This window comes from Elgaria multicarinata, chromosome 9, assembly GCF_023053635.1.
Source record: "Elgaria multicarinata webbii isolate HBS135686 ecotype San Diego chromosome 9, rElgMul1.1.pri, whole genome shotgun sequence".
NCBI lineage: Eukaryota > Metazoa > Chordata > Lepidosauria > Squamata > Anguidae > Elgaria > Elgaria multicarinata.
The window spans coordinates 88587413-88604262 of NC_086179.1; positions in this window are offsets into that span (position 1 = coordinate 88587413).

Consider the following 16850-nt stretch of genomic DNA (forward strand, 5'->3'; position numbering starts at 1 on the left):
AAATGGATTTTTCAGCACAAACATTGAATGCGGCAAATAGTCTGCTGGATCAGACCAACGGCTTATCTAGTCCAGTGTTATGTCCACACAGTGGCCAACCAGATGCTTGTATGAAATGCACAAGCAGGAAATGAGTGCAATAGCACCCTACTGGTTGTATTCCCATTATCTGGTGTACATGGGCATACTGCCTCTGATGCTTAAAGTAGCATATAACCATCAGGATTAATACCCAGTGATAGACTTTTTATCTACATAAATTTGTCTAACCTAGGGTGACCATATGAAAAGGAGGACAGGGCTCCTGTATCTTTAACAGTTGTATTGAAAAGGAAATTTCAGCAGGTGTCATTTGTATATATGGGGAACCTGGTGAAATTTCTTCTTCATCACAACAGTTAAAGCTGCAGGTGCCCTGCCCTCTTCTAAATCTGGTCACTCTAGTACAGCTCCTGCACTTTAATTGTTGCGATGAAGAGGGAATTTCACCCGGTTCTCCATATATACAAATGACACCTGCTGAAATTTTCTTTTCTATGCCACTGTTAACAATACAGGAGCCCTGTCCTCCTTTTCATATGGTCACCCTAGTCTAACCTCCTTTTAAAGTCATCCAAATTAGAGGCCACCACAACACCTTGTAGTACCAAATTCTATAATTTTTCAATACACTGTGTGAAGTACATCCTTTTAACCGTCCTGCCTCTCCCACAATCAGCTTCATGGAATGACCCCAAGTTCAAGTATTATGAGAAGAGAAAATGTCTCACTTTCTCCCTACTATGGGCTTATCTACACCAAGCAGGATATTCCATTATGAAAGCGGTATATAAAAGGCAGGAGCCACACTACTGCTTTATAGCGGTATTGAAGTTTACTGCAAAATCTACACTACTGCTTTATATTGGTACTGAAGTGCACTGACAACTTTTGGGGCCCATTGACACATCTACACCAAGCAGGATATAACACCGTGAAAGTGGTATATTGTCTTTGTCAATGGGCCCCAACAGTTGTCGGTGCACTTCAATACCGCTAAAAAGCAGTAGTGTGGTTCCTGCCTTTTCTATACCTCTTTCATACCACTTTCATAGTGGAATATCCTGCTTGGTGTAGATAAGCCCTATGCATAATTTTGTACACCTATATCACATCTCCCCTTACTCATATTTTTTTTCTAAGCTATACAGCAACCCTTCCTCATCGGGGGGGGGGGAGTTGCTCTAGTGTAGCCCATTGATCATTTTATTTGCCCTTTTCTGTAATGCTCAAGAAAGGTATTTCTACTCCTGAGGCTTAAATCACATTTAAGCTTCCTTAGGGCTCATTATATTAACAACCAAGTATTGTTCCTGTGAAGGAGAAGCATTTGTAATGCAAACAAGTGTTCTGGGCAATCTAAGTTTTACCTTCATGCTACAAACCTGACTGAAGTAAGAGCCCTGTGTGCAAACTTCCTCAGATTTTTGTAATGATGCGCATATCTGCCACTGAACTCCAAAGCTCAATGCAGGTTTTCAGCCTGGTCACGTGAGGGCTAAAAGTGGAAGGGGACATGGGGAGGAACAGAAAAAAGGGTGCCCCACCCCTTCCCTAAAGGCACCCCATCTGTAAAAGGACTCAGCAGCTACAAGGCGCTAAAATGATACCTGCTGGTTCAGATCCCAATCTACTTGAGCTCACTTGAATAGAAACTTCCACAGAGTTTGTTGAGGCTGTCCAGCTGAAGGCCCACTGAACAATGACCCTGTTCCCAGTCAACATTGTAACTGCATGGGTGGTGTGAAGGACAAAGGGAGGATGGCATGCCAGTCTAAAGCAGGGATGGGTACGTGTGGCCCTCAGGCTAATTTCTAATGGGACTATTTAGTAATGATGTCTCCTGTGAGAAAGGCAATTAGCAGGAAAAAAATCTAAAAGGCCAAACAGAAGGAGCATTTATCAGTCCCTTATACTCACAGGCTATCTTAGAATAATAAAAGGGGACCACACATTTCTTCAGTGCAAAGAAAAGGTTTAGGCACAAATACTCTTGCATATACAATGCAGGTACAGCACAGAGTAACAAAAGAATTTGTTGAGTTCATTTTCTGTTCAGTTACACCAGCAGGAGCAAGAGATTACACACACATGCTCCCAGCAATAGTTGAAGTCAAGAGAGGGGAGGCAGGAAGAGAAGAGGCAAAAGGAAGAATTCACAGGGAAATACATGGTAGGCTATAGAGATCTTGAGGCTAGCTGTGGTTAAACAAACTAACTGCAACACTTCCTCCTCCCAGTAACTTGCAGATGAGGTTGCAACATTCCCAACAATTTCATGTGGCCCCCAGTATGATTTCAAAGACACTCTGCATACAATCAGTTCAAACTACTGGTAAGAGAAATTTGCCCCTTCCCTGGCAGCCCACAGTGTAGGAAGGAACAGAGGGAGAGAAAAGGGGGTGGCAGAAAGAGAAAGAAAAAAGATACCCCTCATCTAGCATCTTTTGGTTTGCCCCAGCGCCTCACTGGCTTTGGCCCTACTCGAAACTGGCTTGCAGCCCCCAATCGATACCCATGAGGGGATGCAGTCCTTAACAGAAAAAGGTGCCCACCCCTGCTTGAAAGGGATGCAGCAGCTACAGGGTGCTAAAAGGGCCAAATTATAGCAGGCCCACTCCTGACCCACACACTTAGCAGTTTCGGCATGGAAGCTTTCCCCTGCAGACATGCATGCTTAATTCATGGACATTGGGGTGGGGGTGGGTTATACAAGGTCAGAGGCAGGGCTGGAACTACAGCTCCACAACCACTTTCTGGGTTTGATTCCTGCAAAGAAGGGACTCACATCTTCAGCTTTTGAATCAGCCCTAAGGCAACGATGAGACAAATTTGCCAACCCGTTCACGTTTCATTGACTGGTTCAAACATCTGCTTACTTCCAGTGCCCAACATCATTAGATGCCATCCTCTGTAGCAGATGTTAAATCTGTAGTCTGGGCATAGTCCTTAAATGAGTTTCTCAAGCTCCGTGTTCCAACCGCCTTTCCCTAGGGCTTCATTTTGGTCTCATCAAAGCTCCTGTTCCTTGCCACTTTAGCAGATGCTTCTGACTTCCCCCGTGAAATGTCAACCTGTAACACTGAATTAGTGTTGTGCTTCCGTCAGCGAGCCTGAAGTTTGAAATATTGCTGGAGACCCCATACTTAACCTGAGCTATAAATAATCCATGTATGATGGGATGTCTTCTACCAGTTCCTAAGTTGCAAATCTCCATTTATTAAGTTTTTCTGCAAGTGCCTTGCCTGGCATCGACACAGGCGCCTGTTCCTAGCAAATTTGAGGAAAGTGGTTTCAGACATTGATGGCCAGAGCTTGCAAAAAAGGAGCTCTGTTCCCAGAAGATTGATACGTCCATTGGCTCATCTCCTCCCAGAGCCTGATATCTTCATATTAAAGAAAAATCAATAGGAACCACATCATAGAGAGTCCTGTCAACCTCATATTTATAAGGTTCAATATAGCATCTTTTACAGAAGGCTAACTCAATTGTTGCTGTCTCAGTACATAGAAATCAAGAATATGCATAGCTGCTGAAACCACCCACAAAGGATCTCTCAGGCCTTTGCTAGACCTACCTGGGAATCCGTGTGGGAGGAGGGGCGAGCCTGCGGTAGAAGTAGCGTGGGCCGTCACTCCAATCCAGATGTCAGATGTGACGGGCTGCAGGAAAACCCCATTGTGGCCACCATTTCTTTGTTTGTTTGTTTGTTTAAAGGGGCCACTGCACAGGAATGCTTGAGAGGCAATGGTAAGTATTTTTTTTAAAAAAAATTATGTCGCCACTCCCCCCTGCCCCGATCTCCTCCCCTGCCCCAATGGGCACAGAGCTCCTGAGTGCTGTGCCCCATCTGCCGCTTTTCCTGGTTACTCGCAAGTAATTGCAGTAGCCGGGAAAAGCGGTGGAATGGTCTACATGCTCACGGTCTCAGCCCAAGGCCGTGGGAAATACTGGGCTACAACTGGAGCCCATTACCCTGGGGCAAGGGAGGATTGACCCCTGCCTGAGCCTGGGATCCCCTGCACATCATCTGGATGCACAGGGGCTAACCCGTGGACTACCAAAGGCCACAACTATTTCTGTTATTTTGAATACTGAAGTTGACTATTGTTACGTCTGTGGCATGGGTTGCAGGGAGCTAGGCTGGGCCGCCAGGACCCAAGGGGGTGAGGCAGAAGAGAACACAAGATTGAAGTGGGATCAAGAAGGCTTCAGCTTTATTGACCCTCACTAGTGTGCGCCAGAGCCAGAGGCCCCCTCCTGTAGCACCCAAGTTTCAGAGGCACAGTTGAACCTGAGTCCGGGCCAAGCCAGAGCAGCGTCCCAGAACCAGCACGAGGGTCCAGCACCACCTGCTAAGACAGAGGCAGAACCACAGCATAGTCCAGAGGCAGTCCGAGGGTCAGGAACCAACATGGCATGGCAGAGGCAGGGGCAAGGCAAAGTCCAAAGGCAGTCCAAAAGTCAAGAACCAATGAGGCGTGGTGAAGGTAGCAGCAAAGCATAGTCCAAAAGCAGTCCAGAAGTCAGGAACCAACAAGGCATGGCAGAGGCAGGGGCAAGGCAAAGTCCAAAGACAGTCCAAAAGTCAAGAACCAACAAGGCATAGTTCAAAGGCAGTCCAGAAGTCAGGAACTAACAAGATCAGGAACAGGCATAGAGGTTTGCGGGAAGCTGAGCCAAGCAACACAGGAACAGTGTTGCTGTGGTGAGGGTTGAAAGAGAAGTGCAGTGCTTAAATAGCTCTTACCCTGGCCCCTCCCAGCTGGACTCCAATCACACCCCCAGCGTGTACTTAGTCAGGGGCCTGAGGCTTGCAAACACCCCAGCAGGACAGGTCCTGACCGAAGACCTGGGTCCTGCAAGCACTCAGTACAGCATCGACCTGGGTCCTGCACACACTCAGTACAGCATAGATCTTGACAACTATGCTGCCAACTGTGGCTCCCCACCCACATGACCCCACCCCACACTTTTTGTCTTTTGGTCCTAGGGACAAGGGACTGTTAATCGTATTATATTATAGGTCAGTATCTATCACGTCAGTAACTATCTTATCTGATAACTGAAGCACACTTTTGAAATTTGGTGCCACACTTCATTCTTAACCCTGAAAAGGTTTACTTTTAGAGAGTTTATAACAATAAGGACCTATTCAGAAGACACCTTAAACCATGGCTTTATCCACGGTGAATATGCCTTTTTTTGCTTTATTCACCATAGTTAAACCCATGGTTTAAGGCGTCTTCTGAACACAGCCTGGATTTCTGGCTTAACCACCATGGCTTTAACCAAGCTGTGTTCAGAAGATACCTTAATCCACTGCTTTAACCACTGTGAATAAGGCTTTTTTATTTATTCACCATGATTAAAACCATGGTTTAAGGTGCCTTCTGAACACAACACAACTTTCTGGCTTAACCACCATGGTTAAAGCCATGGTTTAAGGTGTCTTCTGAATGGGGCCTAAGAATTACTCGCCATCACTGGGGCTTTTCTGCTGTATTTCTGCATGAGTCACTATTCTGGGTATGCTTCCTGATTGGAAGAATACCAGCCTAGACAAATAACTAGGGATGTGCTCCGCTCCGATTAGGAGCGTAGAAGCAGTAGCGGATTGGCCTGCTCCGCCTTACCCAGAGGCGGAGTAGGAGCGGACCGCGGACCCCCTAGAAGCAAGGCGAAGAGAAGCGCCCATTTTTCGGAGCTCCGAGTTCAGGCGGAGCGCTCCGGTCGCCATCTTGAAAACATTTCGCCATAGGATTGCATTGCGGCAAATAATCGCGCATAACTACGTTGTTTTTGAAGCTATCATTCTGAAAATTCTTGTGCACAGAGAGTCGTGGATGGGGGTCATTTTGAGACCACTCTCACCTCTCTGCATCGTACGGGTCACGGGCTATATTTTTGTGAAAATCGGGTCAACCGCGCGGCTCAAACTGCGTTTTCGGCTTTTCGCCCATAGGATTGCATTGAGGGAAAGAATCGGGGATAACTGGGGGGGGGGTTTAAGCTATCATTCTGAAAATTCTTGTGCACAGAGAGTCGTGGATGGGGGTCATTTTGAGACCACTCTCAACTTTCTGCATCGTACGGGTCGCGGGCTATATTTTTGTGAAAATCGGGTCAACCGCGCGGCTCAAACTGCGTTTTCGGCTTTTCGCCCATAGGATTGCATTGAGGGAAAGAATCGGGGATAACTGGGGGGGGGTTTAAGCTATCATTCTGAAAATTCTTGTGCACAGAGAGTCGTGGATGGGGGTCATTTTGAGACCACTCTCAACTTTCTGCATCGTACGGGTCGCGGGCTATATTTTTGTGAAAATCGGGTCAACCGCGCGGCTCAAACTGCGTTTTCGGCTTTTCGCCCATATGATTGCATTGAGGGAAAGAATCGGGGATAACTGGGGGGGGGTTAAGCTATCATTCTGAAAATTCTTGCGCACAGAGAGTCGTGGATGGGGGTCATTTTGAGACCATCTCAACTTTCTGCATCGTACGGGTCGCGGGCTAGAAGTTTTTAAAAAATCGGCGGGAAAAATACCTTTTTCAAAGGGCTGAGGGGCAGAGTCAGCTCCCGGTCATGATGATCCCAAAGTTGGAGGAGGGCATAGGCAAAACAGGTAACTTGGGATTCTGGGAAACTTCTCTTTCTTCATCTGAACGGGCTTTTCCCCGTGTTTTTTAACACACCTCGCAGGGATGTTGTGTGTGGGGTGCCCGATTTTCAAAAATTCGCCAAAAATCAGGGGATGATGGGATTGCTTTGAAACTTGGCGTGCGTGTGTATATCCCCATGAGGTGTCATGGTGCCAAACATGAGGTTTCTAACTTGAACAGAAAAAAAGTTGTATAATTTTTTAGCTTTCAATGCAAGCCTATGGGGGGGGGGGGGAAACGGAGCTCCGGATCCGGATCCAGAGCTCCGGGCGGAGCGGAGCGGAAGTGGGCGGAGCGGGGGCGGGGCGGAGCGGCCCGATCCGAAAAATGGCGGATCTGCAAGTGAAGCGGAGCGGGGGGTCCGTGCACACCCCTACAAATAACCCTCATGCAAGAGATACAATGGGCAGAATTCTCTGTGGACGGACAATTCTCCTTCATGTCTATTACATCCACCATGACTGAATGATCAAGGCGCACTTGATGGAGAGATGAAGCAGGCTTACAGGAGTTCATATTCATTGATTGATTGCAGCTCAGTACCCTAGTATGGCCCACGGCTAGGGCACTGAGCCAAAAGTAGGGCTTCCTTCCAGCTAGTGAAATGGTGAATGGGGGCCCTCCATGTCATCAGTCTTTTTAGGTCACCCCAGCAGAGCTGAAAAGGTTTGCCTCGCTTGCTGTGCTATTCAAAGCACGAGCCGCACCCTGCTGTAGAGGTTGTGCAAAAACAGACACTTCTGCACACTTGTGGGGAACCTCTGGATGTTGTTGGATAACAGCTCCTATTATCTATGACCATTAGCCACTCAGGCTGAGGACGATGGGAGTCAGGGTCCAACAACGTCACAGGCTTGCTTTAACAGATAGTTCCAGCAATGTGAGGAGCGCAATCCACACTCTCTCGCGGCAAGAGGGGGAGAAGATTGGGCGAGGCTCTGCCTATCACTGTGCTTTGGCTCTTAAAAGTGGTTGCTGCAGCCCCTTTAAGAAAGCCAGGCCACAGCAATGTTCCAAGTCTCTCATCCCGTATGTTTGAGGATCATTTCTCCTAAACTGAGCACAGCAGCAAATTTAGAGGAAGCCTTCCCCAATGATATGGAAAGGAAGCTTCCCATTCAGACTCTTGGCAAGATAGGGCAAGATGGGGTTGGATGGGGCTCAATGTGTTGCTTCAGTTTGGCTCTCTTAAAGTGTCTGCAGCTGCCACTCTCATAGAAGGAGGCGATGGCCATAAGTGGACCCCCAGTGATATCCTCCTGCTTCTCTCGGCAAGTATGGTTGACCTACTGGAGAAGACTTAAAAAGAGGATAGGAATTGATGGACTGACGTTTGTCCAGTTTCTCCAGGTGATTGGACAGCCACCATCCCAGCTCACTCCCCACCCTCTTGGATCTGCACATGAGCTCTCAGCCCTTACCAGATCCATCAGCATTGATCCATCTCTTCAGCCATAAAGCAGCCATTCACCTATAGGGGTTAGCCATTCACCTATAGGCCACCATTTGCATAAGAATCAATTTGCAAATGGCAACTCGCTAAAGAGAAGGATGGCTGCTGGACACTCATGGACCAGTCTAGTAGGGTTGGGGGCCTCCTGTGGTTTTGCAAGTGGGGACATTGGCTCACAGAATGGGGTTTGAGAGGTCAGGTGCAGAGGAAACCTCTGGACTCCTGGACCCATTCAGACATTCACACCAACCCTAACAAAGAAGTAGAGTAAAGGTAGTTCAGAGGGTCTTTCTGAAGTTAAATCATAGAATAATGACGAGTTCAATCCTCTGTATTGGTTTTCTGCACACTTACAACTGTATATATCTTTGTCATAATTCTCTCCCTTCATTTTTCTCATCAAAAAGCTACCATATCTTTAGTTTTTACTTAAAAGAAAAGATGACTCAGGCCTTTGGTCATTTTAGTTCTTCCGATAAACAGGTTTCCAATTCTGTGATGTTCTTTTTTTGGAATGCAGCATCTAGACATCTACACAGTATTCTAGATGCGGCTGCATCATAGATTTAAATTACAACATTGCAGTCCCTGCTGTTTTACCTTCTATTCCTTTCTGAATGTTTTAACTGACTTTTTCACTGCTTCAGCACACTGAGCTGCTTTTGCATAAGGTTTCCACTCTGTTCCAAAGAGGTCTGTCCTGGCATAGTTGATATTTGGCTTGCAGGTATCAAGCTCAACAATATGCTGACCCGCCATAAAAAGAAAGAAAGAAAAAGAACACACTTCAAATCATTTGGGAAGGCCTGGAAGTGTGCAATGTATTTCTCACAGAAATCAATGACAAACCTTATATTCTCGTAGTAAAACTGGACTGCTCATCATAGCAGCACTGATAATCAGTTCTCTAACTTTCTATCTCCATCCATTTTCAATTGTAGCTGTCCATGGTGCTAGATCTCCCTCCTCTACTATTGATTTTGTACTTTGGGACTAGGGTATATAAAGGGAGACCAGCTGAGATCGTGAGCTACAGACAACCTGGAGAGCAATTTCCTAGTTCTTAAAGCTGGGGAGATAAGCCTGAAAGAAGAGGGCACACACGATTTTTAGGGGATGGAGTTTGGTGTGAGACCATATCTGAGAGGGTCATCAGATGAGCGTTTTATAACATGCTCGTTACTGGGCACTCACAGATTTATGCAGGTCCTTTTCATGATGCTGTCTGCCTTCTGCATGCCTCCTGCTCATTCTGATTGTTTTCCCATTAAAAAAAAAGACCCAGGAAAATATTATTTTTCCTCCTAAGGTGAAATGTGGCACCATTTCCTGCTGTGTGCAGGGAAAGCATCACGATAAAAACTCCCACTGAATGGGTCACGTGGCCTTTGTTTACTTCCTCTTTCTTCACTATGTGAAGGAAAAGGATGTTGCTCATCCCTATCATGGAACAGTAGCATGAGGCAAAGCAGTGGGAGGGAAACGAGATTCCCCCCCCCCATCTGAAGAAGGTCTGAGTAGAAGACTAAGTGCTTTGAATGCAGAAGAACCTAGGTCCAATTCCTGGCACCTCCAGTTTAAAGGATGAAGTAATAGCTGATGTGATAGACTTCTTCTGCCAGAGGCCTTGGAGAGCTGTTGCCAGACCAAGTAGGTAATACTGGACTAGATGGACAGCCTGGTAAAGGTTTCCTGCATTTCTAATAAATTATGGAACTGTATGAGAATTGGTTTAATATGCACAGTTCAATACAAATTGCAGAAATCAGCTTTTCCACAGATTTTGTTTTTTTAAACAGTAATGTTAAAATGAAATTGGCACAAACAACTGGATAGCTGAAAAGAAGAAAAAGAAAAAGAAGAAGAAGAGGAGGAAGAGGAGGAGGAGGAGGAGGGAGAGAGATAGGATGCATGAATCCACAGAAGCACACATAACAACACCCTAACTAATTTCAGGTGTGAGTGGAACTTAATCCTTCATCATAAAGCCCATTAATTGAAATTGAGTTCTGAGTGAGATAATAATTCAGAAATGATGATGATCTCTTTCTGGATTAAAAACAAAACAAAACACCCTGGGATATCAAAAATAGGAATGCTGCTTTTACAGGCCTGAAACTGCAGAATATATATTTTTGTTTTCTATGAAAACTGATCTGCATCCATTTGATCTAATCTGACTGAAATTACTGAGTGGCCATCAGTGGCCATCTATTTTAAACAAAGCACATAAATACATTATACTCCAGGTTATGCTTGTTGTACTCCAGAAACATGAAAAGTCATTATTGGCCTACTTATTTGCAAATCTGTGGCATCTGATAGTTTTACAGCCATATTTTTTTAAAAAAATATTTCAGAGGAAACTGACCTTTCTAATGAATAAATTTAGATTGGATAAAAGGTGCTAGGGTAAACTCAAATTCTTTTGTAAAAAAGATGGCGGGAGAGAGAGGAAATGTACGTTCAATTTAATTAATGGGCACGTGGCACTTAAGAAAAGTCAGACAGTCCACGTCAAGGGTTGGCAAAGGCCAAAGTATTCAAATTGCAGGCAGGGATGATCCTGGGATAAACCTTAGGTCTAGCTAAGGCCATAGTGTTAGAAAGGATCAAGTCACATTTATAAGTCACAGAAACACTGCAGATACGTAACAGATACATGAAACTATGAGTTTGGCAGGTTATAAGTGACATTTTTTTCCTTACTTTTGAGGAGGTGTTTGTCAGAATGTTATTTTTAAAATGATTAAAAAAACAACAACTTGATTATGCAGAAACAAAATAGAACACAGTGAATGTGACACAGGCCCCCCAAAAAGAAAAAAGTCCCAATATTTCCCATGCTCTTTGCACAAAAGAGTTATTTATGGGTCCGGGTGGGTGGGTAGGAATCAGGCCAATAGGAATAAAATGAAGAATTTAAAATGGAAAGACAAAAACATAGTTTTTGTGAACCGCCCAGGAAGCTTCGGCTGTTGGGCGGTATAAAAATGCAATAAATAATAATAATAATAATAATAATAATAATAATAATAATAATAATAATATAAAAAGTTGCTTTTTATGCACATGATAATCAGCAAGTTGGACTAGATGGATCCTTGGTCGATCAAGCATGGCTCTTCCTATGTTGTGTCAGATGAAAACAAAGGTGATGGATAATGTTGGTTTCATTTTCGCATACAAAGTCAACCTGAAAAACACAACACTCTTCTCTTGTGCAATGTCGGGACTTTTGAGACATACATATACTTTTCAGTGCAATCCTATGCAAGGGTACTCAGAAGTCGGTCCATTAAATTCAATCTAAGTTACTCCGAGTTAAGTGTGCATAGGAATGTACCCTTGGTGTACATATTGAATTCATGTATGTGCACTTTGCTCCTTTTCGATGGAGATACATGCTTAGAAAAGAAATGAGTGCACTGCTATGCTTCCTCCAGTGAAATGAGTGGGGTAGCCCACATGAGCAGGGGGATTTCTAAATCTGAATGCATACTGGAGGTATCCAAACCCATAAAAAGTCCCTGGAATGGAATGAATTTGTTTGGTCCAATATATCCTTCAGTTCTGGCATGCCAGTATCCCCACATGTATCTCCCTAACCATATTGATCAACCTTAATGAAATGTAATCAGACACCCTAGTCACATCATCATCATCATCATCATCATCAATCCATTCACATTTTGAACATGGAGCCAATTAAAGGTGTTGAGATAGAGTCTGGCATTCTATTTGCTTTTACTTTACTTATTTGTATTTTTATTTTAATTTATTGTTCTCGGCTCTGATCTCTTATGAAGTGTAATGGTTTATAAATTCGGTACTAATACTCATACTCATACTGATAATATTTCTCCTTTCACAATACCAAAATATCTTTTTGTCCTATTAGAAGACTTTAACACAGTTCATAGATGCACAATGAATTCTAATCAATTTACTTAGTCCTGAAGTCAGATTTCTTGACAAAAATGGCAACAATGATGAGCTTAGATATGAAGCAGAAACCATATAGGCAGAATGGGTTTTATTAGAAGCAATGCAGCAGTGTGATAGAAAGACTATATAATATCCTTTGGTGGCCATTTGCACTTCTGGTAAATGATATATAACAGGGCATGCCATAAGAACTTGTGGTGTAAATCGAAGGGGGCTGTGGAACTTAATCTGTGGCATTGTGATGTAATCTGAACATACTGGGAAACGTTTATGAAGACTATATTAAAATTTTGTTTGTGGAAAGTGAGATTGAACTAGAGAAGCCTATACTTGCAGACTGATGTAAGGAGAGAAAATGACCAGCAGTTGGCTAAATGGTATGTATCATTTGTAAGCACCTTATAGGCCTGTTCAGACAACCCATTAAGCCATGGTTAGGCCACTAAACGTTTTACAACAAATGGTTAGTGACCACGTTTAAACCATGGTTATGTAGCTACCATGGTTAGTCATGGTTCATACGACACATTAAGCCATAATGTTTAGCCCAAAATGCTTAACTACCATTGCTTAGCATGTTGTCTGAACACAGTTTTTGTATAAAAACAGCTTGGAGATTGACCCTTTATACTAGGGACTCACATGTTTGGTATTTTGCAATATGAGGGAAATGGACATATAATTTCACAGAAGATACGGGAGTATTATCATGTAAATACTTTATCAATCAGAGTCTCTGCCCTCTTACCTGTCAAGGGTGGGAGATTTTTTTTAAAAAAGGGTTGTCTAAGCCTAGTGAACCCTGAACCTGTGGAACCCCACTGTTGACTATGAGGTAAACCAGTGTGAAATGTCACTGCAGCCACTAGATGGTGATAAAACACTATATTAAAAGGCCACCCCTCCCCACCACATCCAGCAGCCCTGAGAAATTTTATGGATCTTACTGAAATGTGTACAACTTTAATCAGAATTCATGCAGAACCTTCCACTGAGCGGAAGCCTTGAAATTTACCTCAGAATTCACTTTGGGTGAAAATCAATGGCACCATGAATGTAAAGGCACTTTACATAATGATGTTGATGAGTATACCTAAGAGTGCCTCCAGACCAGCATCTTATTTTGAGGTTCATTAGTAACAACACAGTAAAGACTACAATGCAAGGAAACCCAAAAAGGGTGCTGATCAGAATGAATGCTTTAGATAGCGATATTTAAAGAAGGACGAGGAATTTTTGTTCACTCAGTTTTGAACCCTAAATATTATCCGATCGAATTCTGAATGGCCTCAAATTAAAGCTGCTGATGCCTATTGCAGAAAAATAATCGCACCCCCAAAATATTTATTTATTTATTTGTTATTTATTAATTAATTGCATTTCTATACCGCCCAATAGCCAGAGCTGTCTGGGCGGTTCACAAAAATTAAAATAATTCAAAGTATAAAACAACAGTATAAAACCATAATATAAAATACAATATAAAAGCTCAACCAGATAAAAACAGCAGCAATGCAAAATTACAAATTTAAAACACCAAGTTAAAATTTATTTATAGACTGTTAAAATGCTGGGAAAATAAAAAGGTCTTCACCTGGCATCTAAAAGCATATAATGTAGGTGCCAAGCGAACCTCCTTAGGGAACTCATTCCACAGCTGGGGTGCCACAGCAGAGAAGGCACTCCTCCTAGTAGCCACCTGCCTCACTTCCTTTGGCAGGGGCTCACGGAGAAGGACCCCTGAGGATGACCTTAGGGTCCAGGCAGGTACATATGGGAGGAGGCGTTCCTTCAAATAGCCTGGCCCCAAACCATTTAGGGCTTTAAATGTTAATACCAGCACTTTGAATCGGGCCAGAACCTGGACTGGCAGCCAATGAAGCTAGAAAAGGACTGGTGTGATGTGGTCTCATCGGCCAGTCCCTGTTAGTAACCGTGCTGCCCTGTTTTGTACCAGTTGAAGTTTCTGGACGGTTTTCAAAGGCAGCCCCATGTATAACGCATTGCAGTAATCCAAACGAGAGGTTATCAGAGCATGGATAACTGTAGCTAGGCTATCTCTGACTAGATAAGGGCGCAGTTGGTATATCAGCTTATGCTGATAAAAGGTGCTCTTTGCCACTGAGTTCACATTGACAGCTTCACATTCAATTGTTAAAGTTTATAATAATTGGTATTGCAGAGCTGAACAAGAACAAAATACACAATCATATGCATGGCACCACAGTCAAAACCTGTCCCAACTATATTCAGCAGTTGATGGGGTCAGAGCCAAAAGTGGGTGGAACTACAGAAGGGACTCTTAATTTTGTCCAGTGCACAACAGGAGGGCAATGAAAACACATTTGCATCCAGGAATTCTCTTTGTGAGCCCCTCGGGACGATCCCTAGACTGTGGGAAAAATCAGGCTAAAAGGCGTCCTGGTTATCCCGGGGAAATGGAGGGATCTTCCCTCCCTGCTCCCAGGATCCCCTGTGTGTCATGTGGATGCACAGAGATGATCCCAGGACAAGGCGTGGTGTAGACATTCCCCTGGTGTGTGGCCAATGAAGGGGCATGGCTTCGGAAGAGCCTGGAAGTCTGATTTAGGAGTCCTGGAGGTCTGCACTTGGCCCACAGACCAGAGATTCCGCATCCCTAACTCTACTTCATGCTATTGGACATTTGCCAGGGGTGTTGAACCTCTTTTAACTCGAAGGCCAAATTCCATTTCAGAGAAGCTCTCGGGGGCTGCATTCCAGCGGTGGGTGGGGCCAGAGGCAAAGGGGAGGGCCCAAAAGATTAAAAAAATACCAGCCTATTGTAACTTAAAGCTCTTTACTGCCAGGCACTAAGCCTTACAAAAAGCATTTTGTCCTTTTAGAATGGGGAGAAAATGGCACAAAATCTGGGAGCCCACCCAACACTTGGTGGTCGGGGAAAAGGGTATGTGGCCATCTGTAGAACCCTGAATCTCTGATGTATGCAATCTCTAGTGCCTTGGGCTGACCCTGTCTAGGAAGGAGATGTATCTCCTTCTGATACAGGAAGATATTTCCTTAGATTACTATTGCTACAGGTTGCTGGTGCCATCAGTTATGAAGATACTAATTTGATACTTTAAAGAAGCAGCTCAAGCATGTAATTTACTAAATGAAGATGCAGAATGGCAAAGATGTTTAGAGATAAATAGAGAGCTTTGGCTATTGGGCGGTATAAAAATGTAATAAATAAATAAATAAATAAATAAAATAACGATATAATTGACATTTAGCACTTGACTTTGACTTTGAATTCTTTGTATTTGTGCTTTTAACATGTTGGTTGTTTTATTGTGGTTTTAATTTTTGTGAACCACCCAGAGAGCTTCGGCTATTGGGCGGTATAAAAATGTAATAAATACATACATACATACATACGCTTCTGTTATGAAATCTTTCACCATGTGATATATATATATTAAAATGTGCAGCGATTTTTTAGCAAACAATAGTTCCACTCAACTGATTTACATAATTTTGTTTTTCTTTTAATTAAAGCATTTACCACACCGATTTGGCAAAAAATAATAATCAAAATTCACTTTTTGGACTAATTTCATCAAAATAATTGGGAAATATGTTTCCCCCCTGTTACGTATAATTCTTCCAACTGTGATTTCTAGGTTTTTGAAAACATTTTTTGAAAAAGCTTTCAAAACTGAACAACTTTCTCACTTACTGTACTCGGCTAGCTCTAACAGTTTTAATACGAATCTACTTCAAATTTGTGACATCTCAAGGTTGGGTAAAACAACTGATTAATGAATCTGCTATATCATAAGTTACACATACATGGTTGTGAAATTTTTCACAATGGGTACAGCTAATTGTCATTATTCCAGAAGAACAAGGTCCTAAACCTTGGTTCATCTGCTTGCAACATTCTGCAGTTTCATTGTGTGTCCCCCTTGGGAGCAATTTAAATATCACATTCTCCAGAATGAGGGATGCTTACACGTGGCTGAAGTACAATGATGTCCTTATGTTGATACCAAACGTGTGCCGTGGCTCCACACCAGTAAATCTGTCATCCTGAACGATGGAAAACAAAGGAGCACATATTTGTGGATCAATGCACATGGTAAAAGGCTTCTAAACTTCATGCCAGCCACGCTACAGCACTGCCACAGATAAATGCTTTTTATTTATTTTTATTTTTTGCAACCTCAGTGCAGGGTCAGTCGCCTTTATAATATCCTATGCATTATAAATGTGCAAGAGGGATAGCGCACTGCTATGATGGGATCATTATGATTTGACATAGGGTATAGAATTGACTCTAGACAACACAATTATGGGACCAGAGTATACATTTTTTAATTGCTCAAACAGTGTAAGAGAATAATAAGCTTTAGTTAAGATAAGACAGATCACAAACGTTCTTAAATACACATGAGTTATAATTACTAGAAGTACAATGAAGATAGTAGTAAGCATACTGGTAACATAGCGTACGGAATAGGGCTGAAACCTCTCTTCATGCCTTTCACCACAGCCTACTCAAAGGCCACAGCTAGACCTAAGGTTAATCCTGGGATCATCCAGGGTTCGCTCCTGCCTGAGCACTGGATCCCCTGTGTGTCACTTAGATGAACAGGTTTGACCCCTGGACGATCCAGGGATAAACCTTAGGTCTAGCTATGGCCAAAGCCTGTTTGATGTAGCTACTGTTTTCTTAGACACCAACGCAAAGGCCATTCCATACCTACCTTAGCATTTCATTCCACT